The sequence below is a fragment of the Solanum stenotomum genome, chromosome 1, assembly GCF_019186545.1.
Source record: "Solanum stenotomum isolate F172 chromosome 1, ASM1918654v1, whole genome shotgun sequence".
In the NCBI taxonomy this organism is placed as follows: domain Eukaryota; kingdom Viridiplantae; phylum Streptophyta; class Magnoliopsida; order Solanales; family Solanaceae; genus Solanum; species Solanum stenotomum.
In genome coordinates, this window is record NC_064282.1 from 89,757,385 (window position 1) to 89,769,523 (window position 12,139).

Consider the following 12,139-nt stretch of genomic DNA (forward strand, 5'->3'; position numbering starts at 1 on the left):
TTGAGAAACACACCAGTTTGTGTAGTGCACTCTCTCCTTTATCTGAAAAATCTTGACACATGACATTCCACTTGGATAAAATATTTCTTCTTGACAAAAATTAAATAATAAACTATTAATATTAATTAAAAATTAAAGATTAAAGTATTACTATCCCAAAAAACAATTCATACTTCACCCTCCCCCCAAACCACCCACTCATTCCCCCCAAAAAATTGATATTATTTTATTTTTAAAAAACAAGAAATTCCACCCCATCCTATTTAACCCTCCACTCCTAATTTATTTATTTATTTTTTACATTTTTCTCATTTTGTGTTAGATATGTACATATATTTTTAGAAATTTTTTTCTACATTGTGTACCGAATATAACATAAACAAAAATTTATTTAAAAAAAGTCTTGCAGCGGCAAGTAAAAAATATTTTCAATATGTATGTATCTAACACAAAACGAAAAAAAATTTGGTAGCGGAAGCTAAGGTTAGATGGAGTGGATAGAATTATCTTAGTATTTGAAAGGGGGGGGGGGGGGGGGGGGGGGGGGGNCAGTGAGAGAAAGTGATGGTGGGGTAAGAAAAATATTTTACATTTTATTTAATAATTTTTTTGTTGTATAATAATTTTTTAATCTTTAATTTAACTAATACTAAAATTTATTTAATTTTTGTTAATGTGAAATGTTTTGTCCATGTGGAGTGTGATGTGACAATTTTTTTAAATAAAAAGGAGAGTGTATTACACACATCATGGTGAGAGTGTTACAAAAGAGAGAAGTATGTTTTTCAAACTGATAAGTGATAGTTTATGTATGAAACTCACATTCTCAATAGTTTAGGTATGAAACTAAAAAAAATGATAGTTTAGGTGTGTTTTTGACACTTATCTCTATTAAATTTTGTATATAAATTTATGTTTGATAAATAATAAAATGTGGTTTTATGTATTATGATATAGGGCCGTAAATATATGTTTGGTGTAATTTTTTTCAATTAGAAACAAGATTAGAGAGCTTTTTCTATATGCAATTTATGAATTAGGCTAGTCACCAAACTTCATGTTGAAAAAATTAACGAATTATTTAGAGGGGTATCCAGAATTTCGATTACGAAAAGTTCGTTACACACCTAGAATTATCCTTATAAATAAGATATGCATGTAAACAATATTGATCACCCACATCTTTAATTTCAACTTTCATTAACCATGCAATCCACAAGGTTCTCCCAATTCACCTTTCAATCAATTGTATGGACCTTACCCCGCTCTACAACCACCACCACACCCCGTCGAAAAATTGGAAACTTATCTCCGATCTCCGCGATGACTTCACGTCATCCGGTTACTCACTCAATGCCACCCAAAAAATTAGAAGTGTTCAAGTCATTAGAACCTTGGTTTTTCTGAAACCTATAGAGAAATATTGGCAACCTAGTGAATTTCTCCCTGACGCATCTCAAGGGCCTGATGGATTTATCGAGGAAGTCCGGGCATTGAGACAACGAGTTTTAGGGCTATCAGATGAGTACTTTGTGATACTTTTGGCTAATATGTTAGGTGAGGAAACTTTACCAACTAATTTAACCGTGTTTAATACGTGGGATGGAGTGCGCGATGAGACGGGGTCAAGGTCATTTCCATGGGCAATTTGGAGTCGGGCATGGGCAGCTGAGGAGAATCGACATTGTGATTTGTTACGAACTTACATTTATCTTTCAGGCAGAGTTGATATGATGATGATTGAGAAAACAATGCAATATATGCTTCGAGCAGGATTGGTAACATATCTTTGTTAAATTATTTATGTACCGTCAATATAAAAATATTTTTAATCACTCAGATGATATTTATAGATAAGTTTCATATTTCTTGAAAATAAAATTATAACAAGTAAAAATATTAACTTTTTATGCATGTAATAAGTATGATAAGTTGATTATGATGTTTGAATTGTTACATCTTATTAGGACAATAAAACAGAGAACAATTTATATTTGGGTTTTGTGTATACATCAATTCAAGAGCGAGCGACATTTTTTACACATGGTAATATGGCTTGGCTAGCTAAAGAGGCCAGAGACCCCGTGCTAGCCCGTATATGTGGAACCATTACGTCAGATGAGAAGCGGCATGAGAGTGCCTGTACAAAAAATGTTGAAAAATTGCTTGAAGTGGATCCAAATGCAACTATGTTAGCCTTGCGCATATGATAAAAAATCGAATCGTAATGCCGATGCACCTAATGTGTGATGTGTAACACCCCGTATCCGAAACGGACCAAAAATGCAGATTTTGAGAAGTTGCACGGTCACCATCCATGGACCGTAGGTCAGACCACGGCCCGTGCTGGTGGTTCGTGATTCACCACTGCAACCCCTCCCCAAACCAGCTCAGAAAATTGGCTAAGTTCCGACTTACGGACAGACCCACGGTTCATAGATCAGACCACGATTCGTGGTCTGTGTTCGTGGATCGAGACTTCCCTTACCCAGCCTCTGACACAAACTACGGTCGACCAGCACGGACCGTCATTCGATGCACGGTCCGTAGGTCTGACCGTAAGTGAGGGTCAACAGTCAGTTAGATGAAAATTGTGGTTAAGTCAACTTCAGATGGTCATAACTTTTAGCACAAAATGAATTATGTGTCCCATGGTCTATGGTTAGATAGATAATTGAATTATCTTTCCAACGCCACCGAGTTTGTTAAATTCCAACCTCCAAGTAAAAAGTTATGCTCGTTTTAGTGAAGCCCTGTCGGGCAGACTCGACCTACTGATCCAATCGACGGACCATCGATTGAATAACGGCCCGTCAGTCCAGTCCGTCAGTCACTCCGACATCAATTAAGTCAGGGGTCTTTTGGTCTTTTCTTATTTCGTTTAACCCCTAAGATACGTCGTTTAGACCCTAAATCATGAGATTTTAGTCAGTTTAAGCCGAGAAACATAACTAGAACTTACCTTAGTCAAAATCATTAATCAAAACATAGAAAATTAGAATCAAGAGAGGAGAAAAAGGTCAAGAACCCTAGTTCAAGAACGCAACAAGGTTCCATCAGTTCCAGCCCCGAAATCGAAAGATTTCTTCGTGGAATTCGTCACCAGGTATGTGGGATTTCACTAATGGGTTCCTTTCGCCTATTAGGTCCCTAGAATTCAGTCAGATTCTTGATTCCATGATTATGAACAAACCTAGGGTTTCTAGAATTACAGTAGATCATCATGAATTAGTTATTTAGATGTTCCAAATCAAATTATCATGTTATTGCACAATTTATCGCATGAATTTCAGAACCCTAGCTATGTATTTCTTTAGTTCTTGAATTACACATGCTAGGTCAGATATTTTAGTATTCAGTTTTACATGCCTCAGTTTATGAATGCATTGTTATCAGATTAATTGTTGCATTCTCAGTTTGCATGTTCAGTTTAGAGCTATCCAGTATTTACAAAAATTCAGTCATAACCAGTTAACTACTTAATTCATTGGGAGTAGCATAATACCAAGTAGGACTAGGGTTCAGCGTACCCATATAGTCCCAGAACTACGAGCCACGTAGGTGTAAGTCTCCTCTGTGGGAAACATCAGTTTAGTGATCACACCAGTATGCCTTTATACCTCTGGCAGGGTATATTGGGTCCTTTCGATGGGGCGTATACATCGGACTCCACATTTAGCTCATGTGGTTTTATGTCGGTTATTAGTAGCTCCCACAGTTCAGTCATACTCTATTGCATTGACCACATTTACAGTTCATTCAGTATTCAGTCAACATGTTATAAATTGGTCATTGCATTCAGTTAGCTCAGTATTCAGTATCTATATCATGTTCAGATTATTTCATTGCTTTATTGCTTTGTTCAATTATATGTTCTTTCAGCTTTACTCTATCCTGCATGCTCAGTACCTTTCAAGTACTGACGCATACGTGCGCTACATCTTCTCGTGATGTAGGTTCAGGTTCTCAGCATCCAGATCACGCTTAGATCGATTCCCGATCTTCAGTTCAGCAGCATCAGTAGTGAGTCCTCATTCTTCGAGGACTAGTGACATGTTTATCTTTATCGATTTTAGTCTTTAGTTTCAGTTTTGCTAGACCTAGTTGGGGCATGTCCCAATATTTCTAGTCAGTTTAGAGGCTTATTTCAGACATAGTTAGATTCAGCTTAGTATTTTGAATTTTATATTTCTTTTGTGTTAAACTCTCAGATTTGATATATTCAGTTATAGTATATGGGTATTCCCTATCTTTTCAGATTTATTTATGAATTAGCTTCCGCATCAATTTATTATCTTTAGTATGCTCATGATCATGCCACCAGAGTTAGCTTGGTATCACTTGTGGTCGTAGGTCCTGTGTTCGCGTCTCGGGGGTAGCTCGGGGCGTGACAAACTTGGTATCAGAGCATTAGGTTTAAGTGTCCTAGGATGTCTGAAAAGCCGCACTAGGTAGAGTCATTTTCATGGATGTGTAGTGCGCACCACATCTAATGAGAGCGAGGCTACAAAGTGTCTTTAGGAAAAATCTTCATTTTCTTGTTACTCTTATCGTGCGTAAGGTATGATCTAAATTCCATTCTAACTCGGCGTTCTACGTTTCAGTGATAATGCCTCCTCGTAGAGCTTACGCCAGGAATGCGAATGCCAGGAACGCAAACGCTGCTCCTCCAATTCCAAATCAGGAAGTCTTAAATGTTGAATTCAGGAATGCCATTCAGATGTTGGCTCAGAGTGTCGCTAACCAGAACAATCAACGAGTTCAAACTCATGTGAATGCAAATGGTGGATCAGCAGCAGCAAGGGTCCGTGACTTTGTTAGGATGAGTCTGCCTGAGTTTTTAGGATCGCAGACTGGTGAAGATCCCCATAATTTCTTGGATGAGATCAAGAAGATCTTTGAGGTGATGCAGGTCACTGGGAATGATCGGGTTGAGTTAGCATCTTACCAACTTAAGGATGTAGCTCATATCTGGTATACTCAGTGGAAGGAGAACAGGGGTACAAATGCTGCTCATATTACTTGGGAATGTTTCAGCGAAACCTTTCTGGATAGGTTTTTCCCAATAGAGTTGAGAGAAGCAAGGGCCCATAAATTTATGAACTTAAGGCAGGGTAACATGACTGTCCAAGAGTATAGGCTCAAGTTTAACCAACTCTCCAGCTATGCTCCTCACATGTTTGCTGATTCCAGGGCTCAGATGAATAAGTTTTTGTATGGAGTGTCAGACTTAGTGAAGACAGAGTGCAGAAATGCTATGTTATTGGGAGACATGAACATCTCTAGGCTCATGACTCATGCTCAACAGGTTGAGGGTGATAAGCTTATGGAACATGCTAAGGAGACTAAGAAAGCAAGAACAGGAAACTACGAGTATTCCCAACAGAAATTGGGTAGTGGAAATCGCTCGCAGTTTCAGCAGAAGTCTTCGACTCCAGCCCCTTCATCAGCTAATGTTCCATACCCCAGGTTCCGTAATGATCAGAAAGGTAGGGCGTCAGGTTCTAAGTCTCAAGGTAGTGTTTCAGGCACCAAATCGTACCCAACTTGCCCGAAATGTAGTAAGAACCATCCGGGCGAGTGCTTTGCAGGTAAGGAAGGATGTTTTGGGTGTGGTCAGTTTGGTCATAGATTGAAGGATTGTCCTTCTAGACATGGTCAAGGAGGAAATAATGGTAGAACTCAGTCTACAACTTCAGCAGCACCAGCAGGTCGCCCGACTCAGCAGGGTAACTTATCTGGTACAGGTGGCGGACATCGCCAAAATAGGCTTTATGCTCTTCAGGCTCATCAAGATCAGAAAGATTCTCCTGATGTAGTCACTGGTATGTTACGAGTCTTTGATCTTGATGTTTATGCATTGTTAGATCCAGGGGCTACTTTGTCTTTTGTAATTCCTTACATAGCAGTCCAATTCAGTGTTAGCCCAGAAACTCTTTCAGAACCTTTCTCAGTCTCTACTCCAGTCGGTGACCCAGTTATAGCTAGACGGGTATACCGAAATTCCCGTGTCACAGTCTCTCAGAAAGTCACCTCAGCAAATCTTGTAGAGTTAGAAATGGTAGACTTCGATGTCATTCTAGGCATGAATTGGTTACATTCCTGTTATGCTTCAATCAATTGTAGAACTAGGATTGTTTGTTTTCAATTTTCAGACGAACCAATCCTAGAATGGAAGGGTAGTAGCTTAGCGCCTATGGGTTGATTCATTTTTTACCTTAAGGCTAGAAAGATGATCTCTAAGGGTTATCTCTATCATCTAGTTTGGGTTAAGGATTCTAGCTTCGAAACCTCAACTCTTGAGTCAGTTCCAGTGGTTAATGAATTTCCAGAAGTGTTTCCAGAAGATCTTCCCAGAGTTTCTCCCAATAGGGAAATCGACTTTGGAATTGATCTCATTCCAGATACCTAGCCTATCTCTATTCCTCCTTACAGAATGGCTCCAGCTGAGCTTAAGGAATTGAAAGAGCAGTTGAAAGACCTTCTAGATAAGGGCTTCATCAGACCTAGTATTTTGCCATGGGGTGCACTAGTGTTGTTCGTAAAGAAGAAAGATGGTTCTCTCAAAATGTGTATTGACTATAGGCAGTTGAACAAGGTCACAATCAAGAATAAGTATTCCATCCCCAGGATTGATGACTTGTTCGACCAACTTTAGGGTGCTAGTCATTTCTCGAAGATAGACCTCAGATCAGGTTATCATCAGCTTACAGTCAGAGATAGTGACATTCCGAAGACAACCTTCAGAACTCGGTATGGTCATTACGAATTTGTAGTTATGTCATTTGTACTAACCATCGCTCCTGCAGCTTTCATGGATTTGATGAACAGAGTGTTCAAGCAGTACTTGGACTTGTTCGTTATCGTCTTTATTGTTGATATCCTCACTTACTCTAGGAATGAGGAAGAACATGCAAGTCATTTGAGTGTTATTCTGCAAACTCTCAAAGATCGCCAGTTATATGCAAAATTTAACAAGTGCGAGTTTTGGTTACAATCAGTTGCCTTCCTTGGGCATATTGTGTCTAGTGAAGGAATTCGAGTAGATTCCCAAAATATAGAAGCAATGAAACAATGGCCCAGACCTACCTCTGCTACAGATATTAGAACTTTCTTGGGTCTAGCAGGTTATTACAGAAGGTTTGTGGAAGGATTTTCATCCATAGCCTCACCATTGACTAGGTTGACTCAGAAAAAGGTTAAGTTCCAGTAGTCAGATGATTGTGAGAAAAACTTTGCAGAACTGAAAACTAGGTTGACTACAGCTCCGGTCTTGACTCTACCAGAGGGTTCAGATGGTTATGTGATCTATTGTGATGCATCCAGGGTCGGCCTAGGTTGTGTGTTGATGCAACGAGGTAAGGTTATAGCTTATGCTTCCAGACAACTTAAGGTACATGAGAAGAATTATCTAACTCATGACCTCGAGCTTGTAGCAGTGGTGTTTGCACTCAAGATTTGGAGACACTACTTGTATGGTGTTCATGTAGATGTGTTCACAGACCATAAGAGCCTTCAATATGTGTTCACCCATAAAGAGTTGAATCTTCACCAGAGAAGAAGGCTAGAGTTCCTCAAAGATTATGATATGAGTGTTCATTACCATCATGGTAAGGCAAATGTAGTAGCAGATGCTCTTAGCAGACTATTCATGGGTAGTGTAGCACATGTTGAGGAAGAAAGGAGAGAGCTAGCAAAGGATGTTCACAGACTTGCTCGCCTAGGAGTTCGTCTTATGAGCATATCAGATGGTGGTGTAACTGTTCAGAATGGGGCAGAATCTTCTTTGGTAGTAGAGGTTAAGGAAAAGCAAGATAGTGATCCAATCTTGCTTGAACTTAAGGGTGCAGTCCCCAATCAGAGAGTGGAGGTTTTCTCCCAACGGGGAGATGGTGTACTTCGCTATCAAGGTAAATTGTGTGTTCCTGATGTGGGTGAATTGAGACAACATATTTTCGCAGAAGCCCACAATTCCAGATATTCTATTCATCCAGGCACCACTAAGATGTACCGTGATCTGCGGGAAATCTATTGGTGGAATGGTATGAAAAGAGATATAGCAGATTTTATGGCTAAGTGCCCCAATTACCAGCAAGTCAAGGTAGAACATCAGAAACCAGGAGGTATGACTCAAGAGATTAACATTCCTACTTGGAAGTGGGAAGTGATCAACATGGACTTCATCACAGGTTTACCTCGTACTCGCAGACAACATGACTCCATTTGGGTGATTGTTGATAGGGTTACTAAGTCTTCTCGCTTTTTGGCGGTCAAAACTATAGATTCGACCGAGGATTACGCCAAGCTTTACATTAATGAGATTGTGAGGTTGCATGGGGTTTCTTTGTCTATCATCTCAGATAGAGGTCCTCAGTTGACCTCTTATTTCTGGAAGTCATTTTAGAAGGGTCTTGGTACTCAGGTTAACCTTAGCACAACATTTCATCCACAAATGGGTGGTCAGGCAAAGCGTACCATTCAGACCTTAGAGGACATGTTGAGAGCTTGCGTGATCGACTTTAAGGATAGTTGGGATGATCACCTTCCTCTGATTGAGTTCGCCTACAACAATAGTTACCATTCCAGCATTCAGATGACCCCTTTTGAGACATTGTATGAGAGTAGATGTAGATCTCCAGTTGGTTGGTTTGAAGTAGGTGAAACATCCTTGATAGGACCAGATTCGGTCCTTGATGCTATGGAGAAAGTGCAACTCAATAGAGATAGACTTAAGACTGCTCAGAGTCGCCAGAAGTCTTATGCAGATGTAAGAATAAGGTAACTAGAGTTCCAAGTTGATGATTGGGTTTTCCTGAAATTGTCACCTATGAAGGGGGTGATGAGATTTGGCAAGAAAGGGAAGCTCAGTCCCAGATATGTAGGCCCTTACCGGATCTTGAAAAGGATTGGTAAAGTGGCTTATGAGTTAGAGCTGCCAGTAGACTTAGCAGCAGTACATCCAGTCTTTCACATTTCTCTTTTGAAGAAGTGTGTGGGTGATCCAGCATCCATAGTGCCATTAGAGAGTGTGGCCGTGAAAGATAGCCTTTTATATGAGGATGTACCAGTAGAGATTCTCGATCGTCAGGTTAGAAGGTTGAGAAACAAAGAAGTCGCTTCAGTCAAGGTTTTGTGGAGGAGTCAGTCCGTAGATGGAGCTACTTGGGAAGCAGAAGCAGCCATGAAGTCCAAGTATCCTCACCTCTTTCCTTCCGATTCCATTCCAGCTTGAGGTAATAGTTCCTCTTCAGTTTTTCAGTCATTCATGCGTAAATTCAGTTTTAGAATCATGTTCCTTCAGTTTGTACTTGCATTTTCAGCGTATTTGTATGTTCTTGGAACTCAGTTCAGTTATAAATTCACTTCTCAGTGTTTAGTGGTAGGGATTGCAGCCCTCTCCCTCTATTTCAGCTAGTTTAGTCTTCATTCGAGGATGAATGGTCCCAAGGGAGAGATAATGTAACACCCCGTATCGGAAACGGACCAAAAATGCAAATTTTGAGAAGTTGCAGGTGCAACTTACGGTCACCATCCACGGACCGTAGGTCAGACCACGGCCCGTGCTGGTGGTCTGTGATTCACTACTGCAACCCCTCCCCAAACCAGCTCAGAAAATTGGCTAAGTCCCGACTCACGGACAGACCCACGGTCCGTAGATCAAACCACGGTTCGTGGTCTGTGTCCGTGGATCGAGACTTCCCTTACCCAGCCTTCGACACAAACTACGGTAGACCAGCATGGACCGTCATTCGATGCACGGTCCATAGGTCTGACGTAAGTGAGGGTCAGCAGTCAGTTAGATGAAAATTGTGGTTAAGTCAACTTCAAATGGTCATAACTTTTAGCACAAAATAAATTATGTGTCCCATGACCTATGGTTAGATAGATAATTGAATTATTTCCAACGCCACTGAGTTTGCTAAATATCGACCTCCGAGTAAAAAGTTATGCTCGTTTTAGTGAAGCCCTGTCGGGCAGACTCGACCTACAGATCCAATCGACGGACCATCGATTGAATGACGGCCCGTCAGTCCAGTCCGTCAGTCATTCCGACATCAATTAAGTCAGGGGTCTTTTCGTCTTATCCTATTTCGTTTAATCCTAAGATACGTCGTTTAGACCCTAAATCATGAGATTTTAGTCAGTTTAAGCCTAGAAACATAACTAGAACTTACCTTAGTCAAAATCATTAATCAAAACATAGAAAATTAGAATCAAGAAAAGAGAAAAAGGTCAAGAACCCTAGTTCAATAATGCAGCAAGGTTCCATCAGTTCCAGCCCCGAAATCGAAAGATTTCTCCGTGGAATTCGTCAACAGGTATGTGGGATTTCACTAGTGGGTTCCTTTCGCCCATTAGGTCCCTAGAATTCAGTCAGATTCTTGATTGCATGATTATGAACAAACCTAGGGTTTCTAGAATTACAGTAGATCATCATGAATTAGTTATTTAGATGTTTCAAATCAGATTATCATGTTATTGCTCAGTTTATCGCATGAATTTCAGAACCCTAGCTATGTATTTCTTTAGTTCTTGAATTACACATGCTAGGTCAGATATTTTAGTATTTAGTTTTACATGCCTCAGTTTATGAATGGATTATTATCAGATTAATTATTGCATTCTCAGTTTGCATGTTCAGTTTCGAGCTATCGAGTATTTACAGAAATTCAGTCATAACCAGTTAACCACTTAATTCATTGGGAGTAGCATAATATCGAGTTGGACTAGGGTTCAGCGTACCCATATAGTCCCAGAAGTACGAGCCACGTAGGTGTAAGTCCCCTCTGTGGGCAACATAAGTTTAGTGATCAAGCCAGTATGCCTCTATACCTCTGGCAGGGTATATTGGGTTCTCTCGATGAGGCGTATACATCGGACTCCACATTTAGCTCATGTGGTTTTATGTCGGTTATTAGTAGCTCCCACAGTTCAGTCATACTCTATTGCATTGACCACATTTACAGTTCATTCAGTATTCAGTCAACATGTTATAAATTGGTCATTGCATTCAGTTAGCTCAGTATTCAATATCTATATCATGTTCAGATTATTTCATTGCTTTATTGCTTTGTTCAGTTATATGTTCTTTCAGCTTTACTCTATCCTGCATGCTCAGTACCTTTCAAGTACTGATGCATACGTGCGCTATATCTTCTCGTGATGTAGGTTCAGGTTCTCAGCATCCAAATCACGCTTAGATCAATTCCCGATCTTCAGTTCAACATCATCAGTGGTGAGTCCTCATTCTTCGAGGACTAGTGACATGTTTATCTTTATTGCTTTTAGTCTTTAGTTTCAGTTTTGCTAGACCTAGTTGGGGCATGTCCCAACATTTCTAGTCAGTTTAAAGGCTTATTTCAGACATAGTTAGATTCAACTTAGTATTTTGAGTTTGATATTTCTTTTGTATTAAACTCTCAGATTTGATATATTCAGTTATAGTATATGGGTATTCCCCATCTTTTCAGATTTATTTATGAATTAGCTTCCGCATCAATTTATTATCTTTAGTATGCTCATGATCATGCCACCAGGGTTAGATTGGTATCACTTGTGGTCCTAGGTCCTGTGTCCGCGTCTCGGGGGTAGCTCGGGGCGTGACATGATGGGGCAGATTCTAATATGTACGAGAACTTCTCTGTCTTAGCCCAAAGACTAGGGGTTTACACAAATTGTGATTATGCTGAAGTAATAGATTTTTTTATAACACGGTGGAAATTGGAAAAGTTTGAGGGGTTGACAGGTGAGGCGAGGCGTGCACAAGATTTTGTGTGCAAATTTCCACTTATGATCAAGAAGTTGGAAAATCGAGCTAAGAAATCAGAGTCGCGTCGAGTGAAGTTTAGTTGGATTTTCAACAAAGAAATGAGTGTTTAGAGAAATTGATATGTAAGAAAGATGTAAAACAAAAGCGTCCGTTAAGCTGCTAAAATAAACTTATTTGACATGTATTTCTTAATAAAAGTGTTTTCTGAAAAAGTATTTAAGAGTATAATATAAATCTTATAAAACTAAATCATTTGAGAATTGTTTTTATTGTTAGTCTGTGTTTAATCAACAATGTCATAAGAGTTTGTTTGGTATTGTTGCAAAAAACTTCTTATTTTTAAAAGTATTTTTTTGAAATTAGCTTTTC

General features: G+C 39.6%; 1 pseudogene; it reads left to right on the forward strand.

Moving 5' to 3' along the window:
* Nucleotides 1-1,206: 1,206 nt before the first annotated feature.
* LOC125844309 (acyl-[acyl-carrier-protein] desaturase, chloroplastic-like) lies at nt 1,207-11,880 on the forward strand (annotated as a pseudogene).
* Nucleotides 11,881-12,139: the final 259 nt, after the last annotated feature.